At 41.9% G+C, this 19730-nt stretch overlaps 2 long non-coding RNA genes across 2 annotated transcripts; one reads left to right on the top strand and one right to left on the bottom strand.

Moving 5' to 3' along the window:
• Positions 1-16824: 16824 nt before the first annotated feature.
• Positions 16825-18804, bottom strand: LOC117129975. Its single transcript, XR_004453475.1, has 2 exons — positions 18579-18804; positions 16825-17164 (listed from the first exon to the last, which is right to left on the bottom strand). It is a non-coding gene; the product is annotated as an uncharacterized LOC117129975 (long non-coding RNA).
• Positions 17135-18877, top strand: LOC117129974. Its single transcript, XR_004453474.1, has 3 exons — positions 17135-17261; positions 17362-17368; positions 18676-18877. It is a non-coding gene; the product is annotated as an uncharacterized LOC117129974 (long non-coding RNA).
• The last annotated feature ends 853 nt before the right edge of the window (positions 18878-19730 follow it).

Here is a 19730-nt window from a genome sequence, read left to right on the forward strand (position 1 = left end):
CTCCTTCTCTTACTTGCTTATTAACTCCTCAACACTTCTACACCCTCTTGAACTTCTTCTTCATATTATAGTGCATTCTTCTCAACACTCCCCCTCAAGCTTAGCTTTGTGAAAGCCTAAGCTTGGACAGCCATGAGATCTTCCTCATTAAAAAACTCACTAAGGAAAACCCATTGGGATAAAACCTTAATGAGGGAAAAAGAGTGAAGATCTCACAGCTAAGGGGATCAGCTCCTTCTCTTCCCAAGATCTATGAGTCCCAATCTAATGTGAATGGACTCCATAGTCTTTTGTCTTGCCGCCTTGGTGAACACATCAGCCAACTGATCTTCACTTCTTGTATAGCAAGGTAAGATCACTCCAAGCACAATCATCTGTCTCACCTTGTGGCAATCAACCTCAATGTGCTTGGTCCTCTCATGGAACACTGAGTTGGATGCAATGTGAATGGCAGCTTGGTTGTCACAATGCATTGTCATTGGAGTGGCTTGATCAATCTCCAAGTGCTTCAAGATGCCTTTGATCCACACCAACTCGTTTGTCAGCTTCAGCATGGCTCTATACTCAGCTTCAGCACTTGAACATGACACCACCTTCTGCTTCTTGCTCTTCCAAGTCACCAAGTTGCCTCCAATGAAAGTACAATAGCCAGTAGTTGATCTCCTATCAGTTCTATCTCCTGCCCAATCAGCATCACAATAGCCCACCACTTCTGAGCTTCCATTGCATCCCATCCAAACCCCTTGATCTGGCGAGCCATTTAGATACATCAGCAGCCTCTCCACCATACGCCAATGATGTTCCTTGGGAAGCTGCATGTGTTGACTCACCTGATTCACAGCAAAGCATATATCAGGTCTTGTGATGGTAAGATAAATTAATTTGCCAACAAGTTTTCTATAGAGTTTAGGATCATGAAATGGCTTGCTGTCTTCAATCTCCCCCTCTCTTGGTACTTTGTAGCCATCCTCCATTGGCATCCTTGCTGTCTTGCCTCCATAAGCACCTGCATCTTTCAAAAGATCAAGTGTATACTTTCTTTGGGACATGAACAAACCTTCCTTGGATCTACAAATCTCAATTCCAAGGAAGTATTTCATTTCTCCCAAGTCTTTGATTTCAAACATAGTCTTTAGAAACTCCTTGGTTGCTTTGATACCTTCCTTATCACTTCCTGTGATAATGATATCATCCACATACACAAGGAGAGCAACCATACCTGAGGGTGTCGTGAGTGTAAAGAGAGTGTGATCCAACTCTGACTTCTTGAAGCCTCGGCCGTTCAAAGTTGTGCTCAACTTGTTATACCAAGCTCTTGGTGATTGCTTCAACCCATAAATAGCTTTCTTTAGCCTCAGTACATTCCCCTCTTCACTAGATGTTCCAAGCCTGATGGAGGATACATATAGACTTCATCCTCAAGTTCTCCTTGTAGAAATGCATTCTTTACATCCATTTGCCATAATCCCCATCCAAGGTTCACAGCCAAGCTTAAAACAATCCTAATGGTGTGTAGCTTGGCCACTGGTGCAAATGTTTCAATGTAATCCTCTCCATATGTCTGAGTGAACCCTCTTGCTACTAGTCTAGTCTTCTTCCTCTCAATCGACCCATCAGCCTTGTACTTGATTGTAAAGATCCATCTACTAGACACAGCTTTCTTCCCTTTTGGTAGTTCACTCTCATACCATGTATCATTCTTTATCATAGCTCCTGCCTCAGCTCCTACTGATTCCTTCCATTCCTTATCCTCCATTGCCTCTTCATAGCTTCTTGGAATGTGATTTTCATCCAAGTTTACCATGAATGCGCAATGTGCTTCTGGATATTGAGCAAAAGAACACACGGCCTGAGTAGGATGCTTCACAGCTTGGGCATTGTAGTACACTCTTGTGTTTACCCAACTGGAAGGATCCTTTCTCAGCCTTGTACTTCTTCTCAATACTGGCCCTTCTTGCGCCATCTCTTGTTCTTCTTCTTGTGGCTGCACACTTGTTTCAGATCTTTCTTCTCCTAGCTGACTTGCTTCAGCTCCTTCTTCCCTTAGCTGACTCTCTTCAGCTCCTTCTTCTTGATCATTTGATTCCACAGCTTGATCATGAGAGCCAGAACTCTCTTCTCTACTTGTTTCTTCACGGTTTGGAGTTCTTGTTTCATTCCCCCCCTCATGCTCAAGGTTGGAAGTCTGATGATCCGGGACTGGGGTAGTGCTTCTCCCCCCTTGATGTCCTTGATTCATGTTGATTCCAAGGCCTTCTAGGATAATCCTCAAGGTTTCAGCTCTATCAGAGGTAAGATCCTTCAAGTCTTCTTGAATCTGTTCCTCATAATATCCTTTCTCTTCAACAAACTTCACTTCTCTAGATACTAACACTCTCCTTGTGTTAGGATCATAGCACTTGTATCCTTTCTGACTTGATGAGTATCCAATGAACATTGCCTTTGAACTCTTAGCTTCTAGCTTGTTTCTTATCTCTCCAGGCACCATCACAAAACACAAACACCCAAAGACCTTCATATGCTCGAGAGAAGGCTTGTACTGATTCAGTACCTCAAATGGTGATTGTCCTTGAAGGATCAGAGTTGGTGTCCTGTTGATGAGATAACATGCCGTAGCAACAGCATCACTCCAAAACTTCTTAGGCACATTGGATTGAAACATCATGGACCTGGCTACTTCCATCAAATGCCTGTTCTTCCTCTCAGCCACACCATTCTGTTGTGGTGTATAGGGACAGCTTGTCTGATGAAGAATTCCATGCTGAGCTAGGTGTAGCTTGAATGCTTGTCCCGTGTACTCTCCTCCATTATCTGACCTGAAAATCTTTATCTTGGCATTGTAATGGTTAGTCACATAGGATTGAAAATTTTTAAATGCATCAAGTACCCTATCTTTGGTTGGAATTAAGGTTAACCAGGTGTATTTGGATTTTTCATCAATGAAAGTTACATAATACTTATGATTTTCTCTAGATAGGCAAGGTGCAGTCCAAACATCAGAATGAATAAGATCAAAACACTTTTCATAAACAGTAGTAGACTTGTTAAAGACAGTTCTACAATGCTTGCCTAAAATGCAAGCTTCACAATCATTATTCTCAAAGGAAACACCTGGCAACATCAGTTTTAAAGCCTTATTATGAGGGTGTCCTAATCTAGCATGCCACAATGCATTTTTACTTAAACCAGAACTAGAAACAGAAGTAAACGAGCAGCTATATCTAGAAACAGGAGTGAGATCTTCAAGTAAATATAGCTCTCCTTTAGTCACTCCCTTTCCAATCATCTTGCTGCTTTTAATATCCTGAAACTTCACATCATTAGGACTGAATATAACATTGCATTGCAAATCAGTAGCACATTTCTTAACAGATAACAAGTTTGATGTAAATTCAGGCATATAAAAAGCTTTAGTTTCCTTATCAAATAGTTTAAGACTTCCTATTCCTCTAATAGGAATCTTATCTCCATTAGCAATCAGTACATTTCCATTCATTGGCACAATGTTTTTAATTAAGCTAGTGTCACTTATCATATGATGAGATGCACCTGAATCAATCACTAATGGCTTAATGTCATGAGAACTAGCAATATGCGCAAGGATACTAGATGGTTTGAATGCATGATCATTTCTAGCAAAGTTTGCAGTCCTAGATTGATTTACCATTTCTATCAAGCTCTCATGCATCCTATCAGTTCTAGTTAGATTCTCATAGTTCTCTACCACCCTAGCACCAAAAGAATACCCAAAGATGTTACCATTCTCCTTGAACATCTTAATGAGAGCATCAAGGTCGGATCTCCTTAGATACTCTTGATCATTGTTCCCACGGTTGCTTGATGCTCCAGTGTAGGCTACAAGAGACTTTCCATCACCTGCCTCACGCCCATCTATCTCCTTTCCTTTGCTTGTACCAGCTCCACTTGTTCCATCCGAGACATTAGCCCTTGCCTCACGGTCCTTCATGAACTTAGCCGGCTTGAGGTGAGGATGGAGTATCCAGCATTGGCTCTTCTTGTGGCCATGCTTCTTGCAGTGATCACAACTCCCATTGAACCTCCTCTCCTCAAACTTCCCATGCGCAGCCGCAGCCTTGTTTGCTTGTGGAGCTTCACTACCTTCCTCTTGAGTTGCTTGGCTTGCAAGGGACAGGTCTCCTTTCTTTGCAAACAACCCAATGGAGCCTTGCTCCTTCTGAATCCGCGCACACACATCCTCAAGATCAGGTAGAGTGTCTTCTCTAAGCAGGTGCTGGATGAGACCGTTGTAAGCCGGGTTCAGCGTGAGGAGTAGCCCAAAGACCTTGTCTTGCTCTCTCCTCTTGTTAAGCTCATCAGCATCCGTTGTGCTTGGCCTAAGCATCTCCATCTCGGACCAGAGACTCCTGAATCTCCCTAGATGCTTGGTGAACTCCATGTCTTCTTGTACAAGGTTGTTGATGGCTTGCTTCACTTCAAACACTCGGCTTAGGTTTGATGTGTTGCCATACACCTTCTTCAAAGTATCCCACAGCTCCTTAGCAGACTCACAGTAGCTGTATGCATCCAGAATAGCCGGCTCAAGTGACGCATGAAGCACAGACATCACCAGCATATCCTCTTGATGCCACTTCTCTTCCGCCTTGCTTGCAGCCTCACCATCATCCTCTCCTTGAGTGATGAGTTTTGGAGCTTCTCCGGGGGTGATGTGCTTCCACAACCCCTTGCTTCCCACCGTGGTTCTCACCATCCGAGACCACACCAAGTAGTTGGTTCCCTTGAAGACCACAGCTACCTTCATGTTCATGTTCATCCCACTCTCCATGTTGAATGATGAACTCTCTAAGCTTCAGAAACTTTATCTTGAGTTGAATGACTTGTAGAACCCTTCACAGCCTCGATCTTCAACCCACACAGCTTCAGATGATACACCACAACCAGTCTTGAACTTGAAAAGTACCCAGAAACTCTCAAACACACAAGAACACAAGAGTTTCTTCAAAGCTTCAACCTTGAGGCTTCAAAGAATCTCACACGACCTCAGGCTCTCACTAACCTGGCTCTGATACCATATCACTTTTAGTGATGTTTAGAGTGATCTGAGTATTTAGGAAAGATTAGAAGAGATTTAGAGAAGATTAAAGTATGAAATGAGATTAAGAGTCTAAAGAACTAAAGAGAGACTAAGAGAGACTCATAACTTGCTTAATCTTATTAATGAGAGAGTTTACACTTATATAGGAAGCTTAAGACACTAGGGTTTCGATTACACAAAGTAGAAAGCATGTGAGGTCAATAACCAGCTAAGAGCTCATTTGAATCCTTCCAATGAGAGTCTCCACATGTGTAAAGCATCTTTGAATATGCCTTTACCTTTCCAGCTTATGACAGCCTGTCAGACGCGCCTCCCTTATCCTTCTAATGATCAGCTCACGGTAAGAAAGGTAAAGTAACTCCAGCCTGTTTACATTTCACCTTGGCCGAGTTACTTCTTGCGGATGGTCGTTGGTACGGCCTGCGTCCGTACTGCTCTCCCTATCCGTACTGTCTGTCCGTACATGCTCCTTCTCTTACTTGCTTATTAACTCCTCAACACTTCTACACCCTCTTGAACTTCTTCTTCATATTATAGTGCATTCTTCTCAACATAAAGTGGTGGAGAATCACCAGGAAGTTGAATAAATATCATAGGAGTTGGCAAGAAGAAGTTATCCCACTTTCAAATCAGGTGATTCCAGTTTCCCAGTTTGGGAATAGCACAGCTTCATCGTCGTTCCAATCAAACCAGGATGAATCTCTTTGTGAGAAGCTTTATTTGGATACATAAAGTGGTGGAGAATCACCAGGAAATTGAAAAAATATCATAGGAGTTGGCAAGAAGAAGTTATCCCACTTTCAAATCAGGTGATTCCAGTTTCCCAGTTTGGGAATAGGACAGCTTCTTCGTCGTTCCAATCAAACCAGGATGAATCACTTTGTGAGAAGCTTGATATGAATACATAAAGTGGTGGAAAATCACCAGGAAGTTGAATAAATATCATAGGAGTTGGCAAGAAGAAGTATCCCACTTTCAAATCAGGTGATTCCAGTTTCCCAGTTTGGGAATAGGACAGCTTCTTCGTCGTTCCAATCAGACCAGGATGAATCTCTTTGTGAGAAGCTTTATTTGGATATATATAGTGGTGGAGAATCACCAGGAAGTTGAATAAATCTCATAGGAGTTGGCAAGAAGAAGTTATCCCACTTTCAAATCAGGTGATTCCAGTTTCCCAATTTGGGAATAGCACAGCTTCATCGTCGTTCCAATCAAACCAGGATGAATCACTTTGTGAGAAGCTTGATTTGGATACCTAAAGTGGTGGAGAATCACCATGAAGTTGAATAAATCTCATAGGAGTTGGGATGAAGAAGTTATCCCACTTTCAAATCAGGTGATTCAAGTTTCCCAATTTGGGAATAGCACAGCTTCATCGTCGTTCCAATCAAACCAGGATGAATCACTTTGTGAGAAGCTTGATTGGATACATAAAGTGGTGGAAAATCACCAGGAAGTTGAATAAATATCATAGGAGTTGGCAAGAAGAAGTTATCCCACTTTCAAATCAGGTGATTCCAGTTTCCCAGTTTGGGAATAGCACAGCTTCATCGTCGTTCCAATCAATCCAGGATGAATCACTTTGTGAGAAGCTTGATTTGGATACATAAAGTGGTGGAAAATCACCAGGAAGTTGAATAAATATCATAGGAGTTGGCAAGAAGAAGTTATCCCACTTTGACATCAGGTGATTCCTGTTTCCCAGTTTGGGAATAAGACAGCATCTTCGTCGTTCCAATCAAACCAGGATGACTCACTTTGTGAGAAGCTTGATTTGGATACATAAAGTGGTGGAGAATCACCAGGAAGTTGAATAAATCTCATAGGAGTTGGCAAGAAGAAGTTATCCCACTTTCAAATTAGGTGATTCCAGTTTCCCAGTTTGGGAATAGGAGAGCTTCTTCGTCGTTCCAATCAGACCAGGATGAATCTCTTTGTGAGAAGCTTTATTTGGATACATAAAGTGGTGGAGAATCACCAGGAAATTGAATAAATCTCATAGGAGTTGGCAAGAAGAAGTTATCCCACTTTCAAATCAGGTGATTCCAGTTTCCCAGTTTGGGAATAGCACAGCTTCATCGTCGTTCCAATCAAACCAGGATGAATCTCTTTGTGAGAAGCTTTATTTGGATACATAAAGTGGTGGAGAATCACCAGGAAATTGAATAAATATCATAGGAGTTGGCAAGAAGAAGTTATCCCACTTTCAAATCAGGTGATTCCAGTTTCCCAGTTTGGGAATAGGACAGCTTCTTCGTCGTTCCAATCAAACCAGGATGAATCACTTTGTGAGAAGCTTGATATGAATACATAAAGTGGTGGAAAATCACCAGGAAGTTGAATAAATATCATAGGAGTTGGCAAGAAGAAGTTATCCCACTTTCAAATCAGGTGATTCCAGTTTCCCAGTTTGGGAATAGGACAGCTTCATCGTCGTTCCAATCAAACCAGGATGAATCACTTTGTGAGAAGCTTGATTTGGATACATAAAGTGGTGGAGAATCACCAGGAAGTTGAATAAATATCATAGGAGTTGGCAAGAAGAAGTTATCCCCCTTTCAAATCAGGTGATTCCAGTTTCCCAGTTTGGGAATAAGACAGCTTCTTCGTCGTTCCAATCAAACCAGGATGACTCACGTTGTGAGAAGCTTGATTTGGATACATAAAGTGGTGGAGAACCACAAGGAAGTTGAATAAATCTCATAGGAGTTGGCAAGAAGAAGTTATCCCACTTTCAAATGAGGTGATTCCAGTTTCCCAGTTTGGGAATAGCACAGCTTCATTGTCGTTCCAATTAAACCAGGATGAATCACTTTGTGAGAAGCTTGATTTGGATACCTAAAGTGGTGGAGAATCACCAGGAAGTTGAATAAATCTCATAGGAGTTGGCAAGAAGAAATTATCCCACTTTCAAATCAGGTGATTCCAGTTTCCCAATTTGGGAATAGCACAGCTTCATCTGTGAGATTTGTAGAGTTCTCTTCTCTAGTTGTGTTTGTGTGTGTATAAACTCCAATGGAGAAAGATGAGAGCTTGCTCTAGGTGATTTAGAAAGAGAGATTGATAAGAGTGTTTACTTAAATCAGAAACAAGAGACTTTGAGAGATTAAGAGATTTAGAGACTAAGAAAGGGAGAGATTAAGAGAATCTGATTCAAGAACACTTTTCATTTCCATGAAGTGGAGAGGGGAAATCCCCCTTACTCCCTTAAACATTACAAATCGCCAAGTATAGGTTTATATAAGCTTCTACAATCTGCAACCTCATAAACCTAAATGTAATGGCTCATAATAGACTTGAAGAATGGATGGATCAGATGGAGAGTTGAGCTGGTCTTTGTCTCTCATTGGCTGTGCTCTTGCTGCTGTGTGATTGGCTCATTTGAATCTGGTCAAGGTGGAGACTGGCGCCTGATTGGCTGCTTTAAGGCTCCCTTGTATCTTCCCACATATCAGACTAGATACATGGTCCCCTTTACTTCTTTACACAGCCAACAGCCAGCCTGTTCCAGCCTGTCTTTGGCGCCACTCTCCTTTCAAACTCCCAAGGCATCTTCTTTGATTCTCCTTTGATTCCATACGACCAGAGTCATTCCCAACACCCTAATTATGCACAACTCCTCCTGGACATGTTCTGATCACGCCCTAAGCTTGCACACTTGAGCCCGGACTTTATACAATCACAAAACATCTCAAATGGGCGAGTTGTGTTCTCTCGGGTCGTACCGGTCCGTACATGCTGTACAGCCTTGCCCTAAGTTTGCACACTCGCCCATTTGCTCCTCAACATCTTCTAAGTCCCTCCTGGACTTGTCCCTATCTTTGCACAGCCCTTAGACCACTTCTGGAGCTCATAAATCACTTATGAAGCTTGATAGGCAATCTCTATAAGACTTGCCCTATCTTTGCACCAGACACAAACTCCTCCATACTTCTCCTTTGTCTCCATTTCTTTTCTTCAAGTTAACACTCCCCCTCAAGCTTGACTTTAGCTGATCCTAAGTCAAGCTTGGAACCTTGAAGAACTTCCTCATTAAAAACCTCACCAAGGAAAACCCTTTGGGACAAAACCTTGATGAGGGAAAAAGAGTAAAGCCTCCAAGGCCTAGGGATTGGCCAGTGAGTCTTTGTGCCTTACCAACAATGTAAGGGACACAAAGACTCTGGATCACGGCCCTTTCTTGTGATGCAAGGTAGATCACATCTTCTCTTGCTCATCACTCTTCATCTTGTACTCATCTCACGGTCTGATCTCCTTCACTTCCCCTTTCACCTAACCGGCTTGCTAGATGACTAGAATGGAACCTTCAGATCATCCTCTCAAGAGTATCAAGTAATAGCTGAGCCTTGGCTGCTTCTTCTTCTAGAGTTTCCACCTTGTTCTAAAGCTTCATGGTCGGATGCCTCAGCCTGTAGTACCAAGGCGGCTCTGCTTTGGCCGCCTTGGAGATTGCTTCACCATCCTCCATCTTGCTTCACAAACCGGTCTGCTCCTCTTCTTGAATAACCGCCAAGTGCTCTCATCAAGAAGTCTTCTCAACACTCCCCCTCAAGCTTGACCATGTGGAACAAGTCAAGCTTGGAAGGAGAGCTTCTTGATTCTCTACGTTTGCTCACTGCCGTCCACCTTCTTGAACCGGCACCTTTGTGATCATTTGAAGTCTTCTCAACACTCCCCCTCAAGCTTGACCATGTGGAACAAGTCAAGCTTGGGAGAGCAGCTTCATGATCACACCATCAGACCCTTGCAGCACTTCTTCAACTCGCCATCTTCAGGGAATGCTCTTGTGGAACTTTCTTCTTCTGCTCACTTAACTCCCCTCCTCAAGCTTGGATAGAATGAGGGTCCAAGCTTGGAAGTGAGCAGCCGTGAGTCTTCACTAACCAGTGGCACATAACCACTTCAGTAACCGCTCTCCATTGCTCATGACAATGGGCAATGCCTTCCTCTTTCTCTTGGATTGGTGAAGAACTAAGAACACTCCTTGTGCACCTGAAACACCACTCAAACTCCAGAGAAGATTAGACATAGGTGCATTGGGTCAGTCCTTGATTCCACATCAAGCTTGAACACCAATGTCTCACTAAAGCAATGCAAGATCAAACAAGACATCCAAGTTTCAAATCATTGCAAGCTCAGCTCTCTAAGTTCTAGTATGATCCTACAGATTCATTACAAGACACTTAGGCAATTTTTGACAGCTCCTTTACTCAGCTACTAGACATTAATCTAGTGCCTCAATGTAAGGTAACTTCAAGCCACTATGCACTAACTTTCAGTCGGTTTTTACTCATGTATGCAAGCAGATTCAATCAATCACAACAAGCACTACAATGAACCGGAGCTAAGCATTTTAAGATCAATCTCAATCACCAAACAAGTCTCTTTAAGCATCCTGGGATAGATTCTAAATTCATTTTCATTTAGCAATCTTTAAACTATCCTCAGGTTTTCAATCACATCACAACACACAACTCATCATAATCATCTGCTCATCATCAAGAAGGTTTTAAGAATCGTTTACCACAAGGAACCAGATTGGTTCCTTAACCTTTAATGAAACCGGCCATGCTTTGCTGGTCTTTAGAGTATGGATCGTCACCCACCTCCTTCACCTTCAGTTCATGGCCTCCATCTTGTACCATCAGCTTCAAAGACCCCTCCTTTCTTCATCTCCACTAGGCGCCAAGCTCTTGACACCATCTTCTTTGGAACCGGATGTGATCTTCTCTTGGACAAGGCGCCTTGGTACAAGGATAGCTAGGCCTTGTCCATACACCTTTGCTTCCAATGAGAACTACCATCAGGACAGGAAGAGAACAGGATGAGGAACCATGAGAACTCGCCAAGCTTCAGTCTTCTTCTTCATAAGAGGCTGAACCGGATGGAGAGAGCTTCAATGGTTTGGATTTGAGCTGAGGAGAGAGCAGTGGGTTCGCGGAAGCTTCAGCTCAGGTTCTGATGAACCTGGCTCTGATACCATGTGAGATTTGTAGAGTTCTCTTCTCTAGTTGTGTTTGTGTGTGTATAAACTCCAATGGAGAAAGATGAGAGCTTGCTCTAGGTGATTTAGAAAGAGAGATTGATAAGAGTGTTTACTTAAATCAGAAGCAAGAGACTTTGAGAGATTAAGAGATTTAGAGACTAAGAAAGGGAGAGATTAAGAGAATCTGATTCAAGAACACTTTTCATTTCCATGAAGTGGAGAGGGGAAATCCCCCTTACTCCCTTAAACATTACAAATCGCCAAGTATAGGTTTATATAAGCTTCTACAATCTGCAACCTCATAAACCTAAATGTAATGGCTCATAATAGACTTGAAGAATGGATGGATCAGATGGAGAGTTGAGCTGGTCTTTGTCTCTCATTGGCTGTGCTCTTGCTGCTGTGTGATTGGCTCATTTGAATCTGGTCAAGGTGGAGACTGGCGCCTGATTGGCTGCTTTAAGGCTCCCTTGTATCTTCCCACATATCAGACTAGATACATGGTCCCCTTTACTTCTTTACACAGCCAACAGCCAGCCTGTTCCAGCCTGTCTTTGGCGCCACTCTCCTTTCAAACTCCCAAGGCATCTTCTTTGATTCTCCTTTGATTCCATACGACCAGAGTCATTCCCAACACCCTAATTATGCACAACTCCTCCTGGACATGTTCTGATCACGCCCTAAGCTTGCACACTTGAGCCCGGACTTTGCACAATCACAAAACATCTCAAATGGGCGAGTTGTGTTCTCTCGGGTCGTACCGGTCCGTACATGCTGTACAGCATTGCCCTAAGTTTGCACACTCGCCCATTTGCTCCTCAACATCTTCTAAGTCCCTCCTGGACTTGTCCCTATCTTTGCACAGCCCTTAGACCACTTCTGGAGCTCATAAATCACTTCTGAAGCTTGATAGGCAATCTCTATAAGACTTGCCCTATCTTTGCACCAGACACAAACTCCTCCATACTTCTCCTTTGTCTCCATTTCTTTTCTTCAAGTTGACATCATCGTCGTTCCAATCAAACCAGGATGAATCACTTTGTGAGAAGCTTGATTTGGATACCTAAAGTGGTGGAGAATCACCAGGAAGTTGAATAAATCTCATAGGAGTTGGGATGAAGAAGTTATCCCACTTTCAAATCAGGTGATTCAAGTTTCCCAGTTTGGGAATAGCACAGCTTCATCGTCGTTCCAATCAAACCAGGATGAATCACTTTGTGAGAAGCTTGATATGGATACATAAAGTGGTGGAAAATCACCAGGAAGTTGAATAAATATCATAGGAGTTGGCAAGAAGAAGTTATCCCACTTTCAAATCAGGTGATTCCAGTTTCCCAGTTTGGGAATAGCACAGCTTCATCGTCGTTCCAATCAATCCAGGATGAATCACTTTGTGAGAAGCTTGATTTGGATACATAAAGTGGTGGAGAATCACCAGGAAGTTGAATAAATATCATAGGAGTTGGCAAGAAGAAGTTATCCCACTTTGGAATCACCTATCAGGTGATTCCAGTTTCCCAGTTTGGGAATGAGACAGCTTCTTCGTCGTTCCAATCAAACCAGGATGACTCACTTTGTGAGAAGCTTGATTTGGATACATAAAGTGGTGGAGAATCACAAGGAAGTTGAATAAATCTCATAGGAGTTGGCAAGAAGAAGTTATCCCACTTTCATATCAGGTGATTCCAGTTTCCCAGTTTGGGAATAGGAGAGCTTCTTCGTCGTTCCAATCAGACCAAGATGAATCTCTTTGTGAGAAGCTTTATTTGGATACATAAAGTGGTGGAGAATCACCAGGAAATTGAATAAATCTCATAGGAGTTGGCAAGAAGAAGTTATCCCACTTTCAAATCAGGTGATTCCAGTTTCCCAGTTTGGGAATAGCACAGCTTCATTGTCGTTCCAATCAAACCAGGATGAATCACTTTGTGAGAAGCTTGATTTGGATACCTAAAGTGGTGGAGAATCACCAGGAAGTTGAATAAATCTCATAGGAGTTGGCAAGAAGAAATCATCCCAGTTTCAAATCAGGTGATTCCAGTTTCCCAATTTGGGAATAGCACAGCTTCATCGTCGTTCCAATCAAACCAGGATGAATCACTTTGTGAGAAGCTTGATTTGGATACCTAAAGTGGTGGAGAATCACCAGGAAGTTGAATAAATCTCATAGGAGTTGGGATGAAGAAGTTATCCCACTTTCAAATCAGGTGATTCAAGTTTCCCAGTTTGGGAATAGCACAGCTTCATCGTCGTTCCAATCAAAACAGGATGAATCACTTTGTGAGAAACTTGATATGGATACATAAAGTGGTGGAAAATCACCAGGAAGTTGAATAAGTATCATAGGAGTTGGCAAGAAGAAGTTATCCCACTTTCAAATCAGGTGATTCCAGTTTCCCAGTTTGGGAATAGCACAGCTTCATCGTCGTTCCAATCAATCCAGGATGAATCACTTTGTGAGAAGCTTGATTTGGATACATAAAGTGGTGGAGAATCACCAGGAAATTGAATAAATATCATAGGAGTTGGCAAGAAGAAGTTATCCCACTTTCAAATCAGGTGATTCCAGTTTCCCAGTTTGGGAATAGCACAGCTTCATCGTCGTTCCAATCAATCCAGGATGAATCACTTTGTGAGAAGCTTGATATGGATACATAAAGTGGTGGAAAATCACCAGGAAGTTGAATAAATATCATAGGAGTTGGCAAGAAGAAGTTATCCCACTTTCAAATCAGGTGATTCCAGTTTCCCAGTTTGGGAATAGCACAGCTTCATCGTCGTTCCAATCAATCCAGGATGAATCACTTTGTGAGAAGCTTGATTTGGATACATAAAGTGGTGGAGAATCACCAGGAAGTTGAATAAATATCATAGGAGTTGGCAAGAAGAAGTTATCCCACTTTGACATCAGGTGATTCCTGTTTCCCAGTTTGGGAATAAGACAGCATCTTCGTCGTTCCAATCAAACCAGGATGACTCACTTTGTGAGAAGCTTGATTTGGATACATAAAGTGGTGGAGAATCACCAGGAAGTTGAATAAATCTCATAGGAGTTGGCAAGAAGAAGTTATCCCACTTTCAAATTAGGTGATTCCAGTTTCCCAGTTTGGGAATAGGAGAGCTTCTTCGTCGTTCCAATCAGACCAGGATGAATCTCTTTGTGAGAAGCTTTATTTGGATACATAAAGTGGTGGAGAATCACCAGGAAATTGAATAAATCTCATAGGAGTTGGCAAGAAGAAGTTATCCCACTTTCAAATCAGGTGATTCCAGTTTCCCAGTTTGGGAATAAGACAGCTTCTTCGTCGTTCCAATCAAACCAGGATGACTCACTTTGTGAGAAGCTTGATTTGGATACCTAAAGTGGTGGAGAATCACCAGGAAGTTGAATAAATTTCATAGGAGTTGGGATGAAGAAGTTATCCCACTTTCAAATCAGGTGATTCAAGTTTCCCAGTTTGGGAATAGCACAGCTTCATCGTCGTTCCAATCAAACCAGGATGAATCACTTTGTGAGAAGCTTGATATGGATACATAAAGTGGTGGAAAATCACCAGGAAGTTGAATAAATATCATAGGAGTTGGCAAGAAGAAGTTATCCCACTTTCAAATCAGGTGATTCCAGTTTCCCAGTTTGGGAATAGCACAGCTTCATCGTCGTTCCAATCAATCCAGGATGAATCACTTTGTGAGAAGCTTTATTTGGATACATAAAGTGGTGGAGAATCACCAGGAAGTTGAATAAATATCATAGGAGTTGGCAAGAAGAAGTTATCCCACTTTGAAATCAGGTGATTCCAGTTTCCCAGTTTGGGAATGAGACAGCTTCTTCGTCGTTCCAATCAAACCAGGATGACTCACTTTGTGAGAAGCTTAATTTGGATACATAAAGTGGTGGAGAATCACCAGGAAGTTGAATAAATCTCATAGGAGTTGGCAAGAAGAAGTTATCCCACTTTCAAATCAGGTGATTCCAGTTTCCCAGTTTGGGAATAGGAGAGCTTCTTCGTCGTTCCAATCAGACCAAGATGAATCTCTTTATGAGAAGCTTTATTTGGATACATAAAGTGGTGGAGAATCACCAGGAAATTGAATAAATCTCATAGGAGTTGGCAAGAAGAAGTTATCCCACTTTCAAATCAGGTGATTCCAGTTTCCCAGTTTGGGAATAGCACAGCTTCATTGTCGTTCCAATCAAACCAGGATGAATCACTTTGTGAGAAGCTGTATTTGGATACCTAAAGTGGTGGAGAATCACCAGGAAGTTGAATAAATCTCATAGGAGTTGGGATGAAGAAGTTATCCCACTTTCAAATCAGGTGATTCCAGTTTCCCAGTTTGGGAATAGGACAGCTTCTTCGTCGTTCCAATCAAACCAGGATGAATCACTTTGTGAGAAGCTTGATATGGATACATAAAGTGGTGGAAAATCACCAGGAAGTTGAATAAATATTATAGGAGTTGGCAAGAAGAAGTTATCCCACTTTCAAATCAGGGGATTCCAGTTTCCCAGTTTGAGAATAGCACAGCTTCATCGTCGTTCCAATCAAACCAGGATGAATCACTTTGTGAGAAGCTTGATTTGGATACATAAAGTGGTGGAGAATCACCAGGAAGTTGAATAAATCTCATAGGAGTTGGCAAGAAGAAGTTATCCCACTTTCAAATCAGGTGATTCCAGTTTCCCAGTTTGGGAATAGGAGAGCTTCTTCATCGTTCCAATCAGACCAGGATGAATCTCTTTGTGAGAAGCTTTATTTGGATACAAAAAGTGGTGGAGAATCACCAGGAAGTTGAATAAATCTCATAGGAGTTGGCAAGAAGAAGTTATCCCACTTTCAAATCAGGTGATTCCAGTTTCCCAGTTTGGGAATAAGACAGCTTCTTCGTCATTCCAATCAAACCAGGATGACTCACTTTGTGAGAAGCTTGATTTGGATACATAAAGTGGTGGAGAATCACCAGGAAGTTGAATAAATCTCATAGGAGTTGGCAAGAAGAAGTTATCCCACTTTCAAATCAGGTGATTCCAGTTTCCCAGTTTGGGAATAGGACAGCTTCTTCGTCGTTCCAATCAGACCAGGATGAATCTCTTTGTGAGAAGCTTTATTTGGAAATATAAAGTGGTGGAGAATCACCAGGAAGTTGAATAAATCTCATAGGAGTTGGCAAGAAGAAGTTATCCCACTTTCAAATCAGGTGATTCCAGTTTCCCAATTTGGGAATAGCACAGCTTCATCGTCGTTCCAATCAAACCAGGATGAATCACTTTGTGAGAAGCTTGATTTGGATACCTAAAGTGGTGGAGAATCACCAGGAAGTTGAATAAATCTCATAGGAGTTGGGATGAAGAAGTTATCCCACTTTCAAATCAGGTGATTCAAGTTTCCCAATTTGGGAATAGCACAGCTTCATCGTCGTTCCAATCAAACCAGGATGAATCACTTTGTGAGAAGCTTGATATGGATACATAAAGTGGTGGAAAATCACCAGGAAGTTGAATAAATATCATAGGAGTTGGCAAGAAGAAGTTATCCCACTTTCAAATCAGGTGATTCCAGTTTCCCAGTTTGGGAATATTAAAGTGAAGCAAGACAAGGAGATGTGAAGGCCAAACAAAGGAAGTGAAGGCCAAGCATCTCCACACCAAACTAAAGAAGAAGAAGCTATCCAAGCCATGAACAAGCCTCAAGAGAGTGATCACACGGCCAAGACAATGAAAAGATGATCAAGGTGTGTGTGCAAGAAGAGAAGGAGGCTGTAGAGTCATGAAGTGTGTTGCAAGTATTCAAGACTTGTGCATCAAGGAAAGGAGCCAACAAATGAAACAACAGAAGAAGAGGTACTTGAAAAGAGTCTGGTACATACAACCTTGCTGTACAAGGCAGTCCGTACAGTCTTGGCTTCCAAGTAACCAAGCTTAACCTAGAGTGACTTGGAAGGCAAGGAAAGTAGTGAGCTCGTCCAGCTTGATATTCTGAAGCAGATTTGAAGTTTAAACAAGCTTATGACCGTTGGAGAGTCAAGGGAAAAGATCTGGTTTGAATTGAGGCAAGGAAAGTCACATGTGGTGCTTTGGAGAAGCAACTGGCCTGTCACTTTCACTTAAGCAAGCTGTGCCAACCTCTCTCCTGTCCCTTTCTCCTCATCTGGTCGTGCCTCTTCCTGTTCTCATCCTCCTTGGCTGCTTCTAATAGCTTTGTTTATTCATTCCTCCTAGGATAGTATTAGTTTAATCTCTCCTTTGTCTTGTTGCTGCTGCTGTAAAACCTAAGGCTCTCCTCTATAAATAAAGAGGCAGCCTCATTGTAATGAACACACAAGAAATAAGAGACAAGCATTCATAAATTTCGTGTATAACTCATCTCTTTACTAAGTGTTCTTTAAATTAGTCACAATGTAGGGAGTTAAGGTATACATGTATTTGGTCTGCCTAAGGGCAGATCATGCTTGCCCATTCTACTCTAAAATCAGTTTAAACTCTTCTTTATCTTCTCTTAAACTCTAGCTTACTGATTCTATTTCCTATTCTCCTTAAGTGAACAAACTGAAAGTGTTGTGTCACTTCTCAAGGAATAGATTCAAACTAGAGTCTTTAATCTGTTCTTAGTTTAATTCTAATTATTGTATGAATCTCACAGCCACTTAATCTCTCTAGATTCAGATGGTTGTGTAGATTATTTTGCTGAGAGGATTCAATCACAAGTTGATTGTCTCTTCCATTCTTAAAGAGTGAGTTCATGTTCTTAGCTATTCATAGCTTTTCCAACAGGGAATAGCACAGCTTCATCGTCGTTCCAATCAATCCAGGATGAATCACTTTGTGAGAAGCTTGATTTGGATACATAAAGTGGTGGAGAATCACCAGGAAGTTGAATAAATATCATAGGAGTTGGCAAGAAGAAGTTATCCCACTTTGACATCAGGTGATTCCTGTTTCCCAGTTTGGGAATAAGACAGCATCTTCGTCGTTCCAATCAAACCAGGATGACTCACTTTGTGAGAAGCTTGATTTGGATACATAAAGTGGTGGAGAATCACCAGGAAGTTGAATAAATCTCATAGGAGTTGGCAAGAAGAAGTTATCCCACTTTCAAATCAGGTGATTCCAGTTTCCCAGTTTGGGAATAGGAGAGCTTCTTCGTCGTTCCAATCAGACCAAGATGAATCTCTTTGTGAGAAGCTTTATTTGGATACATAAAGTGGTGGAGTAACAAGGAAAGGAGCCAACAAATGAAACAAGAAGCAAGCCATTATGGATTCAAGGCAAGTAGAAGAAAAGATGCTGCATTGACTTGAAATGGAAGTTGGTTCATTCAGACTTGATCCACAAGCTACCATCTTGACCTAACTTACCTTGCAAGGCAAGAATGAAGTTGTATAGAATTAATATGGACGTGGGGAAGGTCTGAGAAGTCAAGGAAACATGTTTGAATTTAAATATGAAAGGCTGGTTTCCTTGTGAAGAGAAAAGTCACATGGGTGCATAAGAAAGGGAGCTGGGCTGTCACTATCAACCTAAGGAGGCTGTGCCTCTCCTCCTGTCCCTTTCTACTCTTCCTGGACGTGCCATACATTGGCTGTATCTCCTTTGGCATGTTCTGGTTCCCTACAGAATTATTTGTTTATGTTTTCATGTTTTAATAATTGTTTAGTCTTGTGTATTGCCTATTTAAAGGCTTCTCCATCACTTGTAATAATCATCCAGTATCAATACAAGTTCTCTTAGTCTAATTTCGTGGCTCTCTCTCCCTTGCTTGTGTCTAAACAATATTCACAATGTAAGGAGTTTAGAGTTATGGTTTAGAGGCTGCCTTAACTCTCTTTCTCTTAAGGCAGCCTAATACTTGTAAAACTCACTCTAAACTCTTCTTTATCTTCTCTTAAACTCTAGCTTACTGATTCTATTTCCTATTCTCCTTAAGTGAACAAACTGAAAGTGTTGTGTCACTTCTCAAGGAATAGATTCAAACTAGAGTCTTTAATCTGTTCTTAGTTTAATTCTAATTATTGTATCAATCTCACAGCCACTTAATCTCTCTAGATTCAGATGGTTGTGTAGATTATTTTGCTGAGAGGATTCAATCACAAGTTGATTGTCTCTTCCATTCTTAAAGAGTGAGTTCATGTTCTTAGCTATTCTCAGCTTTTCCAACAATAGATCCCTGCTCCCTTTGGATTTGTGCACACACCTCCTCAAGGTCCGGAAGCTTGTCTGACCTCAACATGTGCTGAATGAGTTGAGTGTAGGCCGGGTTCAGTGTGAGAAGCAACCCAAAGACCTTGTCTTGCTCGCGCCTCTCATTCAGCTGATCTGGATCAGTTGTGCTCGGCCTCAGCATCTCCAGCTCTGACCATAAGGACCTGACCTCCCCAAGTGCTTAGTGAACTCCATGTCCTCTTGTGCAAGACGTTTGATCGCTAGCTTCACTTCAAACACACGGCTGAGGTTGGAAGTGTTCCCATACACCTTCTTCAGCGTGTCCCACAGCTCTTTGGCTGATTCACAGTAGCTGTAAGCATCCAAGATAGCTGGGTCCAAGGATGCGTGTAGAACCGTCATCACCAGCATGTCTTCTTGTTGCCATTTCTCCACAGCCGCTTCATTGGAGACCTCTTCTTGATCTCCTCCCTGAGTAATGAGTTTCGGAGCCTCCCCTGTTGTGATGT

The sequence above is a fragment of the Brassica rapa genome, unplaced genomic scaffold (assembly GCF_000309985.2).
Source record: "Brassica rapa cultivar Chiifu-401-42 unplaced genomic scaffold, CAAS_Brap_v3.01 Scaffold0273, whole genome shotgun sequence".
Lineage (NCBI taxonomy): Eukaryota > Viridiplantae > Streptophyta > Magnoliopsida > Brassicales > Brassicaceae > Brassica > Brassica rapa.